The 23805-nt window shown below is 26.8% G+C and overlaps 1 protein-coding gene across 9 annotated transcripts in view; it reads right to left on the minus strand.

The window, feature by feature from the left end:
• Nucleotides 1-23805, minus strand: part of LOC107448880 (endothelial transcription factor GATA-2-like) — a 304855-nt gene that overhangs the window by 96720 nt on the left and 184330 nt on the right. Inside the window, exon 1 of one of the 9 annotated variants that reach the window (XM_071187706.2) lies at nucleotides 11532-11618. The gene's annotated coding sequence lies outside the window, so the exon portion shown is untranslated. 9 annotated transcript variants of the gene reach the window in all.

Here is a 23805-nt window from a genome sequence, read left to right on the forward strand (position 1 = left end):
AGTGTATTAGAGTAATCGCTTAAAAGCATTTTTTCGAAATAGGTTTATCCGGCTTTTGAGATCAATTTTGACAATAAATATTCATTATATAGTACGTGAAAGTACCACAAAATTAAATGGAGTATGAGATAATTACAATAACTGATAGTCTATATTGAAGTAATAAAATACCGATTTTTCTATATATAGAATTATTTTTTTATCTCTCATAGGACCTTCTATGGGCCGAAACGAATGTTGCCCCTTAAAATTATTCCTCATAAGGCATACATCCCACTAGTTTATTTCAAAATTGGCGAGTCACACTTCCCTAGTTTCCCTTGTTAGTACTGGAGAAAATAGTTTAAAATATATATGAAGGTGTCAACTACAAAACTAACAATTTCTCTGTGTCTCAAGTTTTTTGTTGTTGCTGCAGAGCTTGTAAATGTTGAAAACAGGAAAAATTTATTTTAATTTAAAGTTTAAGTTCTTTATTGTGTCTATCATTTATTTATTTTTTCCTTACACCCAGAAATAAATAAGAATAAATACATTGAACAAGCTTTAAAAATTGTCAAAACACTTTTTTGAATTATTATTTAACTAATAAAAATAAAGTATTCTGCAAGAAAAGTTTATGAAATAATATTAAGAAAGGCCGGTTGATAATATTTAATGGAAATGCAATGAAATAAAAAGTCTGCATAATTTTAATAAAAATCGAAATTAAGAAAATCGAAGAATCGAACAAATTCAAAATGCATTGAATATTTATTATATTTTATTTAATTTTTTCTTCTCCCGCGGAATGCTTAATGAACCTTGAAAATTGTAAGCATTTCTGGAAGAATCGATTCTTCACTTTTCTTAATCCTAAAAACAAATCGAAACAAGAGAGGCGGCATTCCGAATTTATATGAATATATTACGTCAAATCTCTCTAAGGCAACGGCAATTATCTTTTATAGATAGTGTAAACAATTGAAAACACTAATTGAAAAAGACAGGAGAAGAACAACGTCAGAAATTTCGAATTTATATTATTTTATTTTGTTTCTTTTCATAGGCTTTGAAAATGATTCAATTAATTTTGATCACATGAAGGAAGAAAAAAAAATTAATTATGAGTCCTACCGTTTCAATCGTTGACAATATTGTTGGACAATATATGCTTGCCGATTAGTAATAAACGCTTAATTTTTAATAATAATCATTCACCGCTTAAACTATTCATACATCATATGAAAATAATCATTTGCGGTACGATAATAATCCTATACCATTTGTTAATAATCATTCTGGCAAAATTATCATACCAGAAAAAAATCTGTCAAAACTACCTTACTACTTACATGACAAAGACGTTTCAGATAATTGAAAACGTAATTCTGGTAATTAAATCAAAATATACGGTAGTTAATCCATTCATTTGGTAATTTTACCACTTGCTATGTTAACTGTTTACCGGATATTTTGGTTTTCAAAATTATAGTTCTTATCCTCACTCATTTAGTAATAAATACAAAACTGGAAAGTACATTTAAACGAATAAGTGGGTTTTATTCCATGCTCTTAATTATCACGATAAAATTACCAAAAAGTTCTTCAAAACTGCCTCTAATTTTACTATTTATTTGATAATTTTAACCTTTCAATGTCTATGCCTTTTACCAAATAGAATGGTAAGGGACTGTTCACACTTCTAAAATTTATTTCAAAGTTCGGTTTATATAAATGGTTGACAATAGTTAGACGACTGTTTATTATTTCTTATTCTAATTTAATTTTTCAGTTGAAAGAAATGGTAAAGGGACATAAATGATGGCTTCAAATATTTAATTAAAGTATTTTGAGCCTACTGAATTCAGATACATCAAACTATGGTGACTGGAGGTAGCGGGATTTATTTATACGAACAGATTACACAATTTTGAGAAAGACTGTATGAATATACATCACGTGTTATAGCGGGTTTCGAACTCAATTCATCAAAGCTTCAGAATGGATAGTGAAAAAATAATGCAGCACGGCGAGATGCAAGTAAAACAACCACATATTATTGAGGCCATCATTACCATGCAGTGCTTTCCTTCCACAAAACGCTCAGAAGAGTTGAGATAGCGGGTTCAATATTTCTGTCCAGTTTCTCGCATTTTTGTGCCATCTGTTGTTTTGCAATTTGACAAGAACCAAGCCATTTTTCGCATTAAGCACGCGACCCCGTATTAAACCAAATTTATTTGTTTACTAATACACATCCAGGATTAAGCTTTGATTCGAACTCGCTACCTCCAAACTACTTTCCTCTCTCGCAGAAAGATGAGATTGCTATAAAAATAAATAAATTAAGGACATTATTACTCCGAACTTTTTATTTATTTATTGTAACACATGTACACAAGCAAGGCTTGTGTGCTCATTACAAAGCCAAAGTTAAATAACAGATTGCTCACATGAAAGAAAGACTCAACAAAGATAAATCTATTTTAACGTGGAGAGGATGGTGGTAGCGGATTAGAATCCTTTCGTGTCCCAGGATATACGTTTGCGATGTCTTTCTCCATGTTGTCCCATTTGTACTTTGCCTTGAAAAGGGTGTATAAGTCGAGTTTTATAATGAACACACGAGCCTGCGTATGCGTGCGTAACAACAAATAAATAAATAGTTACATGCAGGGTTGCGGTTGGATTTGAACCCGCTACCTCAACGCTTCCATTTTAAGATGTTGGGACACCCGTGACAACAGCTGAGCTACTAATTTAGTTTAGCCTGGTCTAGACGTTTGTATATTTACAAATACACATTTTTTATAATTTCAAAGCTTTGTAGATTTTACCTCATAGTTTGTAATAGAAAAAAAAAGAAGAAAAAAGGTGATTGTTGAGAAACAATGTTAACAAGTGCTTACTAAATGTAATAGCGATAACCAAAATGAACATTTTTGTGTAATCTCAAACTGTACTAGTACTGTTAAAATGACAGACTTCAGGTTAGAATTACCAAATTTTACCACATTTACTACCAAACAGCTGGGTAATAAAAACTATATTTTATTGTTAATTTTGCCAAAAAGTCATTACCAAAGAACTTCGGTAGAAAATACCTTGCTTTTTGGTGTCTCCATGGAGCTGGAAGTAAGGTGGTAAATGTTACCATATTCCTTTCATACTTTTTTTTCTCAGTGCATTTATAACAATGGATAACAATCGGTCGTTGTTTAAAAATAGTCATTTACCGTTTGAAAATAATAATTTATTATTTAAAGATAATCATTTATCTTTTGATAATAATCGTCCATCTTTATCAAAAAATTTTTTATTGATTGATAGAAAATCGTTCACCGTTTGATAATAATCGTACATCATTTAGTAATATTCGTTCATCATTCTATAATAAAAATTTATCATTTGTTAATAATCATTTATCCTTGAATAATAAGCGTTAATCGTTTAATAATTATAATTTATCGTTAGAAAATCATCATTTATCATTCGATGATAATCGTTTACCTTTCGAAAATAATCGTTCATCGTTGGACAAAACTCGTTTATCGATTGATAAAAATCGTTCAATTTTTGATAATAATCGTTCATAGTTTGATAATAATTAGTTCATCGATCGATAATAATTGTTCATAGCTTGAATAAATTCGTTCATAGTATGATAACAATAGTTCATTTGATTATTATATCGCCTGATAATTATCATTTATCGTTCGGTAATAATCGTTTATCTTTAGTATCTTCATTATAATTATTTATCATTTGATAATAATTTTTTATCTTTCAACATTCATCGTTTATCGCACTGTTAGTCTTTTTTTGTATTCGTAGAATGCTTAAAAAAAATGAAACCATCCGTTTGAAATTTAAATAAACGCTCCTTGTTTTATAGGGAAATAATGATGACAATTAAATAAGCGGAAAATAATGTCACACACGAGAAATTGTACTTTGTGATCCGTGTGACACTTCACTTATACGAGAAATGGATCATGTTCTACACAATACTCTTAAATAGAAGCATTTCATTATTTTTTATCAGTGAAAGATGATCATATAATAGACATTTTTTTGCATTAAAAAGAAAGAAAACATTAGATCCGGTAGTCACTCGACAGGTCTCCAAATATAGGGAAACCAACTTTTTCAAAAAGTTACAAACCGTAAACTAGGAAATGTCAACACGAAATTCAATTATCTTTCTAGCCAAGACACAAAAGTTAATGCAGAATCTCGATAAGGTAAGAATAAAACATGTATAATTCTTTTTCTAATGAAATCTGAACTCTTTTAAGGTTGCTTTCAACAAAAGCAACTAAAACGAAACATTGCATTCAAAATTTTTTTAAGATAAAACAATTTAAACTTTCTAACTAATTCTTTATAGAATTGCAATTAAGAATTAGAATCATTAAATTAATTGGGAAATGAATAATTTAGCACGTCAGTTTTTATCTATTCTAATATTTAAAATATAGTTTGATTTCCTGGTATTTAGAAATAATATACATCGTGGCTTTTTTATACATAGTGGCCATTAGTATAGTAATTTTTAAAATAGCACTAAAATACATATTATTGTTGCTATTTACAATTTTTGTAGGTTTATAAGCACTCAAAAAGTGTAGTCAAAAGACGGAATTAATAAGAATTTGATGAACTATAGAAACTAAGAAATAAAATAACTAACTGATCACTCAATCAGAACTTAGTGCATATTTAATCGTTTGAATTTTCATTGTGAACTAAGTAGAATATATGAATTTAAACTAAATATAAAATGTTTAATAACAAACTTTTATGATAACTTTCTACATTAGTACAGTTTTAATGCTTAAATAGACGCACCGAGAAAAAAGTGTGGTAAAATTTACCGTGTTTCTGGCTCAATGGGAACACCAAAAAGCCAGGTAATTTCTACCGAAGAGCTTTTTCAATAATTTTGGTTAAATTAACATTGAATAATGTTTTATAATACGTGATCTGTTAAATGTGGTAAAATTTGGTAGTTTTATTAGGGTACTTTAGAGCATGTCACAAAAACTATTTAATCGATTAAATTTGCCTTTCAGTTTTGTATTTTTCATTAGATGTGTAGTAATGTTAGAAAATAATAGTAATAGTTTAAATATAAGTAATAATATATAGTCGAAAGTAATAGTAATAGTTAATTTTATCATCAGTAACGGATTTTAAATCAATTCTTTACCATAAATTATAGCAGTTAATTTTTTTATTAATTTTAGTATACGCTTAACATCGAACCAAAATAATGGTACTTTCCACCACAATTTGCAGCAAACTTCGCTGCAAAATTGAGCCATATTACTGTGCAAGTTAAATTATGATATCGAGTAATCTTGTTTAAAAAGTATGATAATGTGGTTTAATTTAACACCTTATTAAGGGAGTAGCAAATTTAAACGATTTTGTCGTTCAACATGCTCTAAATTTCAGACTTTATAGTTATTATGGTAATGAGTTCAAATTAAAATTAAATTGCCCTCCCATTTCAATTAAATCTCTTACATAACATACTCCTATAAACAATTTTGTTTTAATAATTATCATTTCTAAAAGCAGATAGAACATTATACATTTAATGCATACATATTGGTGATCAATTGTATATCATTCATTATTACTAATAGTTAAAGAAATTTGATCAAAAGTCCTCTTGAATGAATGTTATCCTATAACAGAATATCAATGTCCAGCAACGCTTATTTAAGAACACAAAGGAAACAAATGTAAAATTCGACATTTCATGCAAGCTTATACATTAAAAATCACACATCGTATATTAATTTAATTAGTTACTGACACCTGTCTGCTAGACAAACATCCATTGAGAAAAATGATAATTGGACAGAAAAATACTATTCAAAATAAAGAAAAAATAAAAGGAAATTTCTAAAAATTCCTACATGTAGTGAATCAATAACATATTATTTAAAAACTTGATCAGTTATCGATTGTTACCAGCAAGGCAAATTCAACTTAGCAAAATAATATTTAGATTCCAGAGAATTCTTCGGGCCGTGATAGGCTGGTTAGCAGGACGCTGGACTCACGTTCCTAAGAACGAGAGTTCAAATACAGCCCACCGAAGACTCTTCATGTAGTAAATGGTGATCGGTGCTCGTTAAATCTGAAGGGGCACGAAGTCCTCCATGCTCCCATAACAAATTATACCTCTGGGGGTACTGAATTGGAGATTAATCGTTCTCCGGTTCAGGCCAAAATTACGATTTGTGGATGAATGAATGTATGAATGGGTCCGCCCTATCAGCAAGTGTGGCAGAAGTCGAATTCTGGGCCATAGATGGCGCAACTGGAGAGCAAAAACAATCGCCTCCTTGCCTTAATGAACTACGACAACAACAACAGAGAATTCTTCAGTATCAGGGTTTCTTTAAGCACAATGATAAAACAAAGGAAAATTTCTACAATTTACTGCTAAATCGATTGCGTATAATTCATTAACTTCAATTGTTCCCAACAGCTACCAGCAAGACAAAAATCCATTTTGCAAATTACCACTTTTATGAGGAAAAAAGGTTTATGAATTTGTCAAAAATTATTTAAGAAACAATAAGCAAAGGAAAATATCTACAATTTATGCGGGCCGTATTTTGCATCGACTACATATCTATTAACTCGATTAGTAGCCAATGCCAATAATTGAAAAGCAAAAATGCCACTTTTGTGACAGAGGATCCCCCAATATCAAAAAGCACAACGATGAAACAAAAGTAAACAATTTACACACATAGGGTATTTTTTTGCGTATGATTTATTAATTTCATGAGATACCAACAGTTTGTAGCAATAAGACAAAAGCCCACTTAGCAAAAGGCCACTTTTATGACAGAATAATCATAAATAACATTTGTTTAAGTACATGGTTGAAACAAACGATGTCCATTTAGATTAGATCCGTCCTGCTCATCGGAGTCTGAAACATATCAAGATATGAATATCAACAGTACCTCAATTTGTTCTAAAAATAGAACCGAAAATCAATGCCGATCATCGCTCTTGAGTCCAACTCCCTAGTCAAGGTTGCATTCGTACTATTAGAGTATACTATTCGACAAAGAGTACTCAATGCTCCAATGCTCATTGCCCGCCGCTTCAGTGATAAGAGGGCTTTTCATATTCTGAACATTTAGGATGAAAATAGAATTTTCTCACAATTTAGAAAAGTCATCTAACAGTTTAAATCTATTTTTAGAATGAAATTGGAGAGACTGTGAACTCATATTTAATTTTGAAAAGTTTAGGAGGTAAAGACGAACTCGCTTTCAGTCCAAAAGGAGTGGAAGTGACGAAAAGTTACATTCTAGGGATTTTGATACTATAAGCATTTCACAATTAGCGCTGGAAAAAATGGAATTACTTATATTGGACTAAAGAAGTTAAAGTATATATTTTTTTTTTGTAACAATTCAATCCATCATATCTTGAAAAATTGATTTATTTATATATATAAAAATTGGATAGACCAATATTTCAAGCATTATGAAATTAATGTTGTTGAGAAATGGATTATTTATAATGGAGTAACAAAGGTGAAGTATATGATCTTACAGTTAATTAGTTCTTACTTTAGAAAGTTGATTCATTTATAAAAGTCTAATTGGAAATGTGGCAATTTGTGATTAGTGCTTAAAAAAAAGGATTATTTGTGGATGGAGTAAAGAAGGTAAAGTATATTTTGTAACAATTCAATCAATGTTATAATTATAAAATCTTTCAGATTTTTAATATCATCTTAAGTCGCATTTTATTAATAAGTTTTGCTTTTAGTTATTTCTATTTACTAATTTATTTTGTCCACATGTTTTTTTTAAAAACATTTTCTTTTCTCTTAATTTATTTGACTTTTGTTTTTTAACTTGCGTTATAAAAATATAACGTATTTTTACAGCATTGCAGAACATTGATCCTTTACGTATGAAATTTTGTTTTTATGTATAAAAAAAATAGTCATAATAATGCAATGATATTGCTAACTTTATTTTCGTGAAAAAATCAGCATTTGAATCTTGCTTATAGTGTTTTTTCGAATTTCTTCATATATTTTGTAAGTAACTTATTTTTTGAAAAAATGATTTTAATAATTAACTTTAAACTTGCAATAATTAAAATTTTGTTAGAAATGTTTTTGAACTATACTTTTCTATTTTTAGTTGTAATTTATTGGAACAAAATGTAGTCTTAGAAAAAAATCTGAGAATGGATATTTTTTTATTTAATTTTGTTCAGATGAACGAAATGAATAATAATGTAATCATAATTTAAAATTTTGTTTATATGTAAATCAATATTCAATTCCTTATGCATATTGTATTAATTATATAATTCATTGCATGAAGCTTACTTTAATGGAATCATTCCAATGATATTATACTGCTAGCATATTTTTTATTATTATTGTTATTATTATTATTATTATTATTATTATTATTATTGTTATTATTATTATTGTTATTATATTATTGTTATTGTTATTATATTATTGTTATTTTTATTGTTATTATTATTATTGTTATTGTTATTATTATTCGTATAGTTTCAATCTCTGCGTATTCATCTTATTCATCGCTTAAAGTACTTTTTTCATAGCTTATACGAGTAATTGCTTCTTTATTTTCTGAATAACTCCTAATGCCATAATATTAACTTATTATTACATTTTTGATAAATTTTAATGGCATTTATGCACAGTGATATAAACATTTATGATACATTTTTTTATGATAGAGTGATAATCTTTTTATGTATGATGCATTATTAAAAATGTTTTGCGTTTATTTCAAGAATTTAAATCAACCGTCTTTTCGAATTTTAGCTTGTTTCAAATAAATAAATAAATATCAGAAACTAGGTATTTTGGCTTTCACAATGCTTAAATGCTATGGATATGAGTATGCTTCAATTTTAAGTCTGCACGCATAAATTTATAACGCCTGCATATTTATGCATAATTTACTAACGTAACGCAAAAATTCAAGCATATTTATTGTATAGCGTTAGTTAAAATGCCTGTTTTCCCACTGAATGTTAGCTATTAAATGCATATTTTCAACTTATATACGTATAAAGTTTCCATTTCTTTATTTGACAACCTTACAGAGATAGCTCAAAATTTTAAAATTTATAATTGTGTTTCTAAAAAAGTTATGAATTCTTTAAGAGTATTTGTTTTTTAAAAGTGTAATTATTCTTTTGTTTCTAGAAGTTCTTTTATTGCATGTTATTTATTTCAATGTGATTTTTTTTAAAATTTCAATACTTCATTGACAAAAAATTTTAATTTCGTAAAGAGGAATTAGTTTTAAGGATTATAAGAATTGATTTAAATTCTTATTATTTTACTATAGAGCGCTTTTCAAATGTGCTTAACTTAGTATGCTGTGAAGCGATCATGATTTGCAAAGCAAACCGTATAAGGTTGCATAACAATCTTTGGGGATCGGGGAGCGTTAGTGAACAGGATTCGGAATCCACTAGTTATTGAAATTTACCAGAATTCCCCAATCAATCTACATTTAAACTACTATAATTAGTAACAACAGAGTAGAACATTTTTAATGATTGTCCTAAGTTTTCGTTGCAGGCTTGCCTCCTTTTATTAAGTACTTCCTACCACAAAAGAAAGTAGATGGAAAATTATTAACTATTTATTGATTTATTTATTCTTTAAAAATAGTGGCAAACATGATCAAGCAAAAACTTTATTTTAAGAAATTCGTAAACTAAATACCAAATATTATATAAAATGACATTTTACTGGATCTAAAATTTACAGAAATTCAATTTAGTATAAGCCATTATATTAAACTTTTTATTTAGCGAAATCTTCTAATTTTGAAAAATGTTCGTAAAAAAATATACAAATGCGAACATATTTCACGTAGACTATATTAAAAGCGAAATTTCTATGCCTTCTGTTCAGTTTTATTTCTAAAACTCATTGAAAAACTAGGCTAAACTGTATTTCACAATATTCAAATAAATTTTATAGAATAAATAAAATAAATTTTCTAATAAATTTTATTTAATTTAATTTCTTAAAAATCAAAATTATGTAGTACAAGAAAATCATCATCAGAAATTTATTTTATATCTTTTAATATCACCATTTCATGAAAACACACAAAAAAATTATTTAACTCGATTATAACAAAAAAATGTTACAACTGCACACAAATGATTACAAAGAATATACTTTTCGTTTGTACTTTAATTTTACTGATTTTTTTCAATAAATATTTTTAAGACATTTCTTTACTTATATTTTTAATTTTTCACTTGGGTCTATTTAATTGCTTTTGTACCTTTTATCAATGTTACCTTCTTGCCATTTTGGTTAATATGAATTTCGTAAAATAGAAATAAACGAGGTTTTAATTAATCAATTTTTATACTATTTTTTCCTTGAAATGGAAAGCTTTATAATTCATAATTGTAATTTGAAATTTTAAAAATTCAATTTGCTTCAATATTTTTAAATTAAAAGTCTTTCTTTAACGTGAAGCTTTATAATAAATAATGCATGGAAATAATTCCAAATTGTTTTGTTAATGTTGGACTTTGGAATAATTAAATTTTTTTAAAAAAATTATAAGGTATAGTTACATGTTGAAAAAAGGCAATTTTCTTTTTTGTTTTTTTGTTTTTGTTTCTCTTTCCACTTCATACTTAATTTCTATTTCCATTTTAGAATTTGATACTTAAATTCAAAAATTGTATCTAGCAAAATTAATATAATTAACGTTTCATTATTTATACAAGTATACAGGGATTTTGAAGCAATATTTACAGTATGATACGAAGTGATTTATATTTTTCTTTTTATCTTGAATAAGATGTTTCGAAAGTTAATTTGCAAACATAAGTATTTTCTGTAATTCAAAAACAATATCTAGCAAAATTAATATTATTAACGTTTCATTATTTGTACAAATATTTAGAGATTTTGCAACAACATTCACCGTATTATAGACACAAAGTGATTTATATATTTTTCTCACTTTGAAGAAGATGTTCCGAAAATAAGTTTGTTTTTTTCTTTAAAACACTTTTCTGAATTTATTATGTCTTCTAAATTTGTCAATTTATTTTTGACCCTCATTCAGTTTTACTTTAAATTTAATTCGTTATTATACAATACTTTTTTTTTTTTTTTTTTTTTGAAAAATAAAGGTCATCAATAAATTTAAAAAAAACTGTTTTAGCTTTTGTTATCTTTAAAAAAAACAATCAAAACTAAAAATAAATATATTTATCTTTATTACATGTGAATTTAGTGCATTTCTTAGAGTAAAACAGCGTTCGTCAAGTAAATTTAAAGTATTTTACTAAAAGATACTCTATACCAAACATAAGTATTCTAAGACAGGTAAATATAAATTCCTTACAAATCCAACTAAGCATAAATTCGATTTATCACCGCAAAGCAATCATAATTTGCAGTTGTAAGTCCAACAATGGTATGTTAAGGATTTTATAACATTTTAAAATGAAATCTTAATTACCTGTTCAAGAAAAATGTCCTTCTCTTTCATTTCAGCCATCTTGCCTGAGTCTCAATAGGTCATAATGATAAGATTTTTATGGTCGAAACGCGCACATTGTATTAAGGTTGACAGTAGAAACCTAATAATTGCAGTTGAGATATCTCCTTGTTGATTTTGCGAGGCATTTTCCGTCATATCCCTGATACCATCGGCAATATCGGGGAAAAAATCTATTAAGAGATTTTTGTGTTGTGTACCTTTAAAATGGAAGTCGTGTTTATGAGTTTTACGGGTACACGTTGCGGTCGTGTCGTTTGTGTTTTACGTCCAAATTGGAAAAGTAATTGAATGTTTTAATTGGAAATGTCCTCTTAGAGAAATCATGTTATACATTTTTAGAGCTGTTTTCAGTCTTATTTTGTTAGCAATAAAATTTTAACTTCATTTTTTTTTTTTTTTTTTTTTTTTTTGTAGCAGATCACGGTTTTCATACAATAAAAATGTTCACTATCAATCGTTCAGGAAACAGTTCTCTATCATCATGCATGTACATAAATGAGACTTACTCAAAAGTTTTTTATGATAGTTTTAATGAAAAATAGACCTTTTTATAATTATTTGTAATTATTAAAAACGCATTATAATAAAGAAGATTATAATGTCTTTGCTTGATGGCAAATTTTATTTAAGGCTAAGAGTAAGTATTCAGATTCTAAGTTTTCATTATTCATATAAAACGTAGAACATAGAAAGCATGTTTCGTGAAAATGAAACTTCATATAGAATAAAAATTAATTTCATAAAACTCAAGAACATTTAATCTCTCAAAAACTACCATTAAAAGGGAATTGAAAATGTGCTACCGAAGTCCGTCTCTTTCTCTCTAAAACGTCTAAAGTTACTTTTTTGTGCAAAACTATATATTTTGAAAAAAAATATGCTTGTTTTTCAAAAACTGAAAATTCATAGTGAGAAATTAAAAAAAGAGAATAACGAAAGTGTGTTGAGTTAGCAACTAAAAGTTCGAACTTTTTGTCAGCTCACTAAAATATATAAAAATAAACAATAATAATAATAATAATAAAAACTAGCGTCCTTAGATCGAATTATGCTATGAAACGTTGGCCCATTGTAATAAATAGTACGCCCACGTTAGGCAGTGGTCAATTGTTAGTTGACCTGTTGAAAGTATGTGTTGTTATTGCTAACTTATTTTGGCAGGCTAACGTAGACTAACGATTTCCTACAATGGGCTAACGTTGTGCGATAAACTCCAGCTTCCCTCTCTTAAAATAAAGAAAATAATTCTGAAATTCGTATATAGTGTTTAACTCTATCTTAAATTGCTGGATTGAAATTGTAATGAGATTATAACCTTTTTAGTTAGCGTAATGCAATTGGTATATTAATGTGTTTGCATTTTTAATGTACATAAATGAACATTTTTGCTGAATACTGTTCATTAAAAAAATTTAAAAATGAGGGATCGTTTAAATATTCTGTAAACACATAATTTGGGATTTGAGGTTTGATTAATTCTGATATCAAGGAGAGAAATTCAACCTACCCTTAATCGACTATAAGATTTAAGAATAACTTAATATTAGTAAAATTTTATTTTTAAAATTATTGGGGGTAAAAGATAGTTATGACACTTTCCTTTATAACTTAATCTACCCCATAATTACTGTGAATTATTTAAATGAAAATTGATATAATTAAACGTAAATTTTTTTTAAGGTTAATGCTCATAAAATAGTGCAGAAAAATTTAAATACCCTAGTAAATTCGAACATAAGCATAATTTAATTTGAAAATTACGAATTGTAGCAAATAATCTAATACAGGATGCAATTTTTATGTTAATATGAATCCTGTCAAAATAAAGATGGTTAAAATAATCATTTTTAACACATAATTTTTTTTTCATGCTTGTAATCAAATACACAAAAATTGCATCAAAAATATGTCGTTAAATTTTACATAAATTGAATTTAAAGTTCCAATTTAAACAAGCCAATACTGTAGTCAGTTCCTTGCACAACTTTTGAGTATAATTTCGATTCCTTACAATATTTTTAAGAAAATTATTGAGCATTTTATTATTAGTGTTAAATACTTTGGTTAAAAATATTAACTTATATAATAAAGATAAATAAAAAGAAATTGTTGTAAAGTATTATTGTAAAGTATTATTTTAAAATATTGTAAAGACTTTTCGGAAAATTGCAGAATATTTTAGAGTAATTAATTTAATATGAATTCAAAATAATAGTTTTTTATTCATAATTATATGGTGTTATTTAAATTACTTAAAATACCACGTGGATGTTTTTGAAATTTGCGTTGCATCTTAAATCATTTTTAGTATGCCATTATGGTCTTTTAGAAAACTATCTATAAATTGTCATATTTATTTGATCTTTATTCATTCAATAATTACAATATTGAACTAATATTAAGAACTATCTGATTTTGTTGGCGAGGTATTTTATTGAAAACATTTTTAGAGCTATAAATATTTTTTTCACTTCACTATACTTAAACTAAAAGTATTTATACAAGTAATGAAAAATTAAATAATCTTGTCATCAATTTGAAAAATCGTTCTTTGTTTTTTAAAACTTTTTTTGTGTGATTTAAACCATGGTAAAATTACATTGGCTTAAAATAAAGCAAACCTGCTTCAGAGCTCTAGAATATCAGAATATAGCTACAGGGATTTTATATACTGCAAAAACATTAAGTCTATTCATGCATCAACATATGAAAAGTTTAACAAGGAAAAACTTGCCTTCCAGCTAAAAAACAACCATGTGTTTACCTAAATTCCCACTAAGTTCAATACTTTCTTCATGCACACTAATAAACATGAAGAAATTCAATAAAGATAAATCTATGCAAATGGGAGGAAAAGTAAAAACTAAACTCTTTGTTATTGTTGCACAATTTAAATCTATGTATAATTGCTTAAAAGTCTTTAACCAATCTCCCTCATGGAATGCTGCCCTCATACATTTGCAACCAAAGAGGTGTGTCGATATCATTGTTTATTGCAACGTTTTTATCTAAGTTGTCACTTTCAGTTGGAACTATTGAATCGGATTAATTATTTAAATCAGGTGCCTTTGGAAATGAAACCCTCAAGACTAGATAACTTCACTTTTTAGGAAAAAAAACAAGATTAAGAGAGAAAGGATAAGAAAGGATAATTGTCAGAGTTACAATTATCTCGTAACTCTGACAGGCGTCGTGATTATAAGAATTTCCTTTACTCAAATCAAATTTGTTCCGTTGTTGGTTTTGTTATTTTTGAGAACGGGAATAAACATTTCGAGAAATAAAACATTCACAGCCATTTAAGGGGAAAATGCATCAAATTTAATAAAAATATTAATATATTTAAAATTTCGTTCCAATGACCATATGTAAGGGTATAATTAAAGTATTTTCCGAAAACGAAAATCGTATAAGATTTTTTGCTTCTTATTTTACTTTGAAGTTTTTTTCAAAATATTTCCATAAAATTTTAAAATTGTTATTGTTTATAAATGTTTTCTAGTTCTATATGTATGTTTTTATAATATTTTTGTTTAAGTTGCTTTTATCCACATTAGCCAAATCTCATAGAGTTACTACGGGCAAATATTAAATATATAGTTACTTATAAAAAAATCAAATAAAATGCAAAACGTAATTAATTTTAAATAATTTAAAACTAAGAATTATCCGTTTAATTCATGTAGACCATGTGGGCTTTAAATTGAAGGAATAATCAGAAGAAAATAAAGAGGAAATATATACTTGATAATATAAAAACGTCCTTCGCTTCAATGCAATCAACTTCAAAGAAAATTATTAATTTGCTTCAATTTGAAGTACATGAGATTTTTATATTGTCAAGCATTTAAGCTTTAGTTTAAAAATACTTATTTAATTACATTCTAACTATTTAATAATCTGTTTTCAAGCAAATTACCTTATCAGAAATATAATTTCGATATTTACGTAATGGAAAATTTGATATAAGGGGAATTTATATTTTATTTTAATGAAGTAGTTTGACATATCAATATTAAATGTCAACTGAAAACAAAGGGAAGTTAATTATGTGAACAAACCAAATAAGAATTTTGGAAAGAAAAATCTTACAACTGTCATTAAAAAGTAATAAAATTATATAAGTATTCAAAATTTTGAATGAGAAATTTACTTTTCCTTAAAATGTGAAAAAATCTATTTTCAAACTATGAAATCCCAATGGTTGAATACCAATTTAAAATCTAATAAATAATTTTACAAAATCAATCTAATTTAGTCAGTAATTACTCTAATAATAATAATATGGATCTGTCATGATAGCATTTCTTAATTTAAACTAAAAATGACTATTAAATTGTGAAACTGGCATACTCATGATTAGCAGAATATATCATACTTTTTAAGACATCGAACAAAAATAGACTAAAGAGTAATAAGAATGTACTTTTCCATTTTAAAAACCTTTTTTAGTAATTACAACTCAGCAATCCGGAATATCGTCACCCCCTCCCTGCTCACAAAAATGTTAAAAAAAGTTTATAAATCTACTAATTTTTTAAAGAATTTTCAACCGATAGTTAGGGAAATTATTCCATTCGTCCACACTAGCCCTCACCCCTCTCTTCTACATTTTTTAAAAATAAATATTAATCCAATTGAATAGAATAGGCAAAAGAATTAAGAATATCAAACTTTAAAAGTATTAAGAGAAATCATAGAATTTCGAAATAGAAGTAGAAAAGCTCCGTAAGACTACAAAAGGTCATGCTAAGCTCTTATTATTTATTTATAATTTCAAAATAATAAAATTAGAACTAAAATAGAATTTAGATAATTTAAAAAAAAAAACGTTTTATTCATAGATTTTGTAAACTTATAATGTAAAAATGTATCCTTTTTAAATTACTTTTGTCTAAGTTTATTAACTTTTCCTATAGCAATAATTATATTTGTTGGATTAAAGAGAATTAAGCTAAGATAAAATATGGTTGGGCAAATTTACATAATTTGTAATTTTCACTGAGAAATATTTTTTCTAAGAATACTTTTCCCCAAAATGTTATTTCAATTTTAATAATAGGAGTATTACAATGAACTGCATAGCAACGGATTTACATTTTTCAGATGAATATAAAGTTCCCCAAGCAATCTAGTGGAATTTCTTCTTTACTGTTTCCATTTTTTTTCATTCCATTTTTTGTGCCATTCATAGATATTACACTTAGAAAAAAAAGTATGGTCAAAACTACCAAAATAAGGTAAATTTTATCTCTTTTCCGGCTCTAATGGAACACCAAAAAACATGGCGATTTTTATCCAAGAGCGTTGGAAATGATTTTAGTAAAAATAACAGTAAGATACGGTTTTATAATATGTGAAGAAATTTGATAAAGGTTTAAAATGAGGTAATTTTATCATGATATATTAGTATGCATAAAAACCATTTATTCGGTGAAATTTACTTTTCAGTTTCGTGCTTGTTAGTAAATGTGTGGTAATACAAACTATAATTTTCGATAAACCGTTACCATATTAACGGAAAAAATATTAAGTACCGTATAGTTTAAATACCATATATTTTGTTTTAATTACCAAAATTATGTTGTTGTTTTTTTAAATTTTTTTTTATTTTTCTTCATATTTTCTTCATATTTTGTTTTTCTGCCAGAAATGTTGTTAACATTCAGTACGGTAATTTTACCAGAATTTCTTCTCCGTACCCCCGAACAATCGTACGAAATTTGTCCCTTTTGTTATAGGTTTTTTTCTTCATTTTTTTTTGTCGCTGTCCATAGTTTCTAGCACCCTTTAATTATATCATCTTCAACAAAGTCTATTGTGATTATATTTTCTTCAGTTTGGCGTAGTATAGTCGTATCCGGAAACATTTTCATTGAACTGATTTAAATTCAGTAAACACAAAAAAATTTATTGAGAAATTTTGAAGTAAACTTAAGAATCCACTAAATATACAGTTTCGTAAAACATTGATTGAATTTGAATATGAGCATATCATGAATCATCAATCACTCAATCAAATCATTAGTATTTCACTTTCAATAATTTAGATAATAATAAATCCGTCATTTTGAATAAAGCATTTTAAAAATTTGTGTTCTTTAAAGCATTATTTTCGAATAAAGTAAGAACATCAATACACTTTTATCTAAAAATTTACTCTATGACACTAGTCTAAAGGTTTAACTGTATTCGGGAGCTATTTTCAGCATTTTTATCATATAAAAATGAATTAAGATATTTATGTTTCCTTAATTTTAAATGTTTCATTAAAATATTTGTGTAAGAATTTGCGAACCCGATAAGATTATCCAGATTTATAGGTCTAATTATTAAATCCCTTTAAATCAAAATAAATATAAGTCACCTTATTAGCTATTGAATATCTTGTTATTGTTGGAAGAATTAGCGTATTGTTTCCGCTGTTGTGATTTTCAGACCGATGCCTGTCACAATTTGAAAACTTAATGCATTAATAACCAACTTAAGCTATAAGCATTACAAGGGTTCGATTTGCACCATTTTCTTCTTCCTATAGAACATTCTAATCGTGATAAATCAAGCATCGGTGGCCATTTTTCTAGAGGCAGCTATTGTTTAGTAAGCAAGTGCTGCTGAATCTAAAACAAGAGTTGATGAGAATATCGAGTTTTTTATAACCTTCTCGGCCTAGTATTTAGTGATACAGTCCACGTAATTCACGCAAGACTTGTGCCCCCAGACCCCCTAAAAATAAAGAGCAAAAAGTTCTTTTGAATCATTAGAATGTTCTATTTTTAAATTGTCGGATGTGATGAAGATGAGGTACTTCCTCCGTAAGGGTTATTTATTTTTTCTCTATACTTAATCATCGTACCGTGAAGTCATATATAAAGGAAAATAAATAATAAAAAACATATTTATATACGTTAAATAAATCATAAGTAACTGTAAAATAACTGTTTGTGCACAGTTTTATTGTCTAGAAAGTTATTGTCATTAAATCGTTTGTATTTAAATTTCATTACTTCTTTTGAGAAAGTGATTTTAATGAAGATCCAAACTTATTAAATGCACTAAGAAAACAATTAACAATGATCACTAATTACTTTTTAGTGACCTATTTTTTATTGTTCATTGTATTATAAACAATATATATAAAAAAATTGGTTTCTGTAACGAAAACTTTATTTAACCGTTTTTTTTTTTTTTTTAAAGTTGATATCATTAGTTATATTCATTATAAAAACTGTTTTCCCGGAAAAAATATGTTGATATTCTTTATAACTTATTTATGAACCTTTGTTATTCAACTTAAAATCCTAAATGTTATTATAGATATTAATTACAAAAATTGAAATCCGACACTTTATAGAATATCTAGGCATTTTATAGAGAGCCAAAAACTGGCTGGCAAAGCATGAAATGATTAAAAATGTCCCCTGTTGGATGAGTATTCTATAGAATACTTTATCACAAACTGACAAAATATGAAATACATGAGGCGTTCTATAAAATGCCGAGGTTTTATTCATAAGAAATATACATGTTATATTTCCAATTTCACTTCATATAATATTTTATTGTTTTTCAGAATTATTTTCGTGTGACGGAGAAATGAACATCTTTTATATAATAACCTTATCAATGCCTAGGTAAAGCATGTAATATTCCTTAAATTTCATTCCTTGCCTTTAAGGCATTCTATCTAATGCTATCCTTTCATACATTGCCGATTACATAAAATTGAGTTAATATAAATACTCTTATAGCTCTTTAAATAATTATTTTTCTTATGTCATTAAAAGTTACATTAGATAAATTCAATAAATAATTTAAGAACATTTAAGAAAAAAGAAGTTTTAGTTTGCTGGTTTACGTTTATTCGATAAAATATTTTTATTTAATTCTGTTTTAGATCTTCATATCTGTTATAATAATCTTCATATTCTGTTATAAGGATAATATTAATTTTATTCTATAACTATGAAGTTTTCAAGCAAATTTTTATCGTCGCAATGTTATAATAAAATAAAAATGATATTACTTTCTTTCGTTAGGCATAAATTAAGGGTGTTGTGTCTTAAAAGTTCCATCATCATACGTCAAAGAAATTCTTTGAAAATACAAAAAGCATTCCTGGTCTAATTTTTATATGTTTGAAAAGTTTCTATTCCATTAAACGGTCTGAACTGATTAAAAATCAGCCAAAAATTGAGAATTTTTCGTTGATTTTCACGATGTTCGTTACAGTAGATTACAAGTTCCTAGCCATTAGAGAATTAAAATGTTTTGAAGTAAAATATCCTTCATAATTGCAATTAAATAAATAGAAAAGTGATTTTTTTTGTTTCACATATGATAAGACCTTCCTATGACTAACTAGCTCACTAGACATATAATTTTAAAGGAAAAATGATATAATTTTAATAATTGTTAGAATATAATCTTAAGTAAAACTTAAATAAAAAAACATTTTCCATTTTTTTTTCTTTTAAAGAGTTAAATAAAGATTATTGTTCTGCAACATTAAATAGTGAAGGTGGGTCAACGGTTTTTTTCTAAACAAACTGAAATGAAGAATTCCATATCTTGAAATCGAACACATTCGCCTTTTTCATCTTGAGATCCATAAATGATAAAATTTAAATAAATCTTCGTGTTTCTTTCTTTCTTATTTTTTGCAAGTCCAGTTTGGTATCTTAGCGCTTTTTTATGCTAAAGTGTATATTATTTTACGAATAAATACTATATTAACTTATCTCAATCACTAAAATTCACAAACATTCAAATTAATTCGTGTTTTTCTCGACAGGCATTGGTGCATGATAAGAGCAAGTAGCGGAATGTTTGTCGCTTTTCACCATTACGATTGGCCACATACCAATGACGTCATTTTCGTAGTTTTTCTCTTCTGTTCTTTCTTTATCTAGCGTCCCCATCTGCGACATGTCGGGGGCGGGGCTCACTTCTAGAAATTTTGCTGCCCTGCATCTAGAAGGAAAAAAAAAGAATGAAGGGCCCCATCAACCGTTTTGATTTATGAAAGCTCGGCTGTGAAGCTAGCTTTCAAGGAGGGAGATGATGTCTTAAATCTTTTTATACGCGTTCCATTTATTTTATTTATTTTAAAATCCGTGGGATGCTTTATTTTTGTTATTTCTTACTGGAGGCAGTGGCATGCATTTTTGGTCCGGCCTTTTTTTCTCGGGTTGGTTAGTCCGTCCAGCCGACAGATGAATCGCTAATCTTTTTTACGAACCGCTCAGATAAAAAATTAAAAATACGTGACTTCAAAAATGTCTGAGCCAGAATCCTATCTCAAAAATTGTATTTTATTTTTTTTATTTTTTATCATTCGTTAGACAAATAATATAAGTTTTTTTCTTTTCTTCTTCTTTCTTTTTTTTATCTTTTGCACGTTGCTTGGCATCTTAATTTACGTTCTTGCTTGTTACAACGAAGTTCTGTTGGCTTCAACGTTTATTTTTTAACGATTTTTCTTTTGTTTTGTTTATAACTATTTTGACTTTTTGTAAAATGCCGCATTTACCGCCTGTCATTTATTAAGAAATGATGAATAGATTCCTATATTATTTTCAGGCAGAATTTTTTTTTTTTTTTAATATCAACAGGTTTTATTTTTTTAAATTTGTTGTTTCTTTTATTTTTCATCGATTATAAGAGCCATTTATTCGAATCTTTGCTAATTTTTTATTGCCTTTTTATTTCATGAACAAAATTTTATGATAATTTTTACTTAAAAGGAAAAAAAAACCCGACAAGTAATATCTCGGTTACTTGGGATCAACTTATCCAATTTTGTATTTAGTTACTTAAAATGAAGTGTTAATTTTGCTTCAAATTATTAGCTTATGCTCTATTATTGAAGCTATAGACCTTTAATGTTAAAACATAAAAAATGCTAAATTTCGCTTTTTTTTATTTAACTATATTAAAATTTAAGATAACTTAAGCATATATTTTTAAATGTGTATGCTTAAATCTTGGAAGTACCCCAGGAAGTACACGTACCCCCACCAAAAATGTAGGGGAGACAGTGGAACGGGTTTTGGAGGTGCTCTATATTTCGGGCCGAACTCTTACTGAAGGTTAGAAGGGAAATGAAAAGGCCTTCTCAGGTATCCTTTGGCCAAGGTTTAAATATAACTAATGTGTACATTCATATTTTTCATATCATAAGTATGTTGAGAAATAGACAATGATTGCATTCATATTTGCATCATGGATGCATTAAAATATAAATGCCATGCTTTTTACATCAAAATTTTCAAACAAGCTTTTAAATTTCACACAATTTTTCCTTTTATGTTGCATGAATTTTACTGAATTGCTTGGTATTAAGCAATTTGATAAAATGTAAATCCTTATTATTGCAAGAAAATAATTTCTGCCAGAAAATATTCTAAAACAGATATACAGACAGAATAGTTTGAATGTTATGTGCTATATGCTTTTCATTCCTTAAAGTTTTATAAATTGTGCAGATTTTTTTTAAACTAAATTAGAAAGTATGATTTCTCTTAAATTTTTTTTTCTTAACATATAGATTAGTTTGACTATGCCGATGTGTTTAATTTGAAGTACTTTAAGCAATATAATGATCAGCCATATTTTCAAGTTTTTCAGAAGAGCACTTAAGAGAGTTTTTGGAAAAAACACTACTTTTTCCATGCAGGTAGGAAAAAATATTTGTATATTGTTTTGTTATCTAGTAGAAATTCCGAAACTACTATTTTTTCCATGCAGGTAGAAAAAAAAATTGCATATTGTTTCGTTATCTAGTAGAAATTCCGAAATATTGTAAGATAATTATTTCGAAATGATACTAAAGGACAGTTTGATTTAAAAAATGTCAAGTTTATAAAATTATGACTTATCACTTTATTGCTTCCAGCCCATGAATTCATTTTAATAACTAAATATAATTAGAAAATTAAGCCTTTTTTAAGACTTATTTTCCTAAGAGCAATTTCAATTACATTGAAAACCACTTGTAAATGCGTGTATATCCCCAAAAACACAAAAAGAGAAAAAATCATTTACGATATGTTAAAATAAAAAGTATACAAGAAAAGAAAATATGTAAATGTGACACATGAAGAAAACATTCAATTTTAAATTCAAGGAAGAAAAAAAATGAAATTTTTATTTTATAATTTTTATCTTAACTTTTCTTGTTTTAGCTCCAAAAAAAAAAAAAAATTTTGTAACAGGGAATTTTACTTGACTTAATACTATTAAATTTTACTTAATTGTACTTAAAAAGGGAATTTTACTTAACTAATACCTATTAAAACTTAATAGGTACCTTTTAGAAAAACAACAATGCACGATGGAATAGTTTACTTTATTAAAACAAAGGAAAATAAACGAAAGAATTGCTTTAAAATAAGGTTAATAGAGTCTTACACGCATAAGTTAATTTAATTGCGGCGTGAGGAAATATCAATAACTCATTTTCTTGAATCTGCATTACGAGTTTATAATGTGAAAACTTCCCCCCGAAAGAGATATCCACGTGTTTATTGTTTTCCGTAAATTTTTACATTTTCTTTTAATTTTTTAAACTTTTTTTTTATTTTATAAAACTTACTTATTAGAAAGTTCGAATGGTTAGTTTATGTACTTATACTTTCAAGTTTCAAAAGAAGGTCTGCCCTAGAAAAAAAAAAGCCTCTTTTAAAATTTGTGAAGAAAAAAACCCCCAATTTTTTTAACTTTCTGATCTGTATTTTTACTATTTATTGTTGAATATGTGCATGCATTCAAAAGTAAACAACGAAAAGTCAAATGATTTTTGAAGTAGTAAAAAAAGATTTATAAGACATTTCTCAGAAAAATCAAAATTTTTAAGTGACAGTTATGTGTTCTTTCGATTTTCTATCGTCAAATTTGAAATCAACATCATCTTTAATGTATCAAAACAGCGTGAATAAAGTACAAATGAAGCGCAAACAGAGATTATTTTATTTTGGGCGCAACCCCTTGAATCAGAATTTTTAATAAACATATTTTTCATACTTTATCTATTATTTTGTATTAATTTACGTCAAAATAAGTAAAAAATATTATATTTAGCATTTCAATAATTTATGAAATACATCTTATTTATTAAATATCTTTTTCTGCGTTAAAGTTAAAATCTTCCAGACAATATTTTTTCAATTTTGCATTTATTTACAGTTATTTAGAACTAAGAGAAATAGTTATTCTTTAATAAAATTTCTTT

This window comes from Parasteatoda tepidariorum, chromosome 2, assembly GCF_982258835.1.
Source record: "Parasteatoda tepidariorum strain Cologne lab strain chromosome 2, Ptep-v5.0, whole genome shotgun sequence".
NCBI lineage: Eukaryota > Metazoa > Arthropoda > Arachnida > Araneae > Theridiidae > Parasteatoda > Parasteatoda tepidariorum.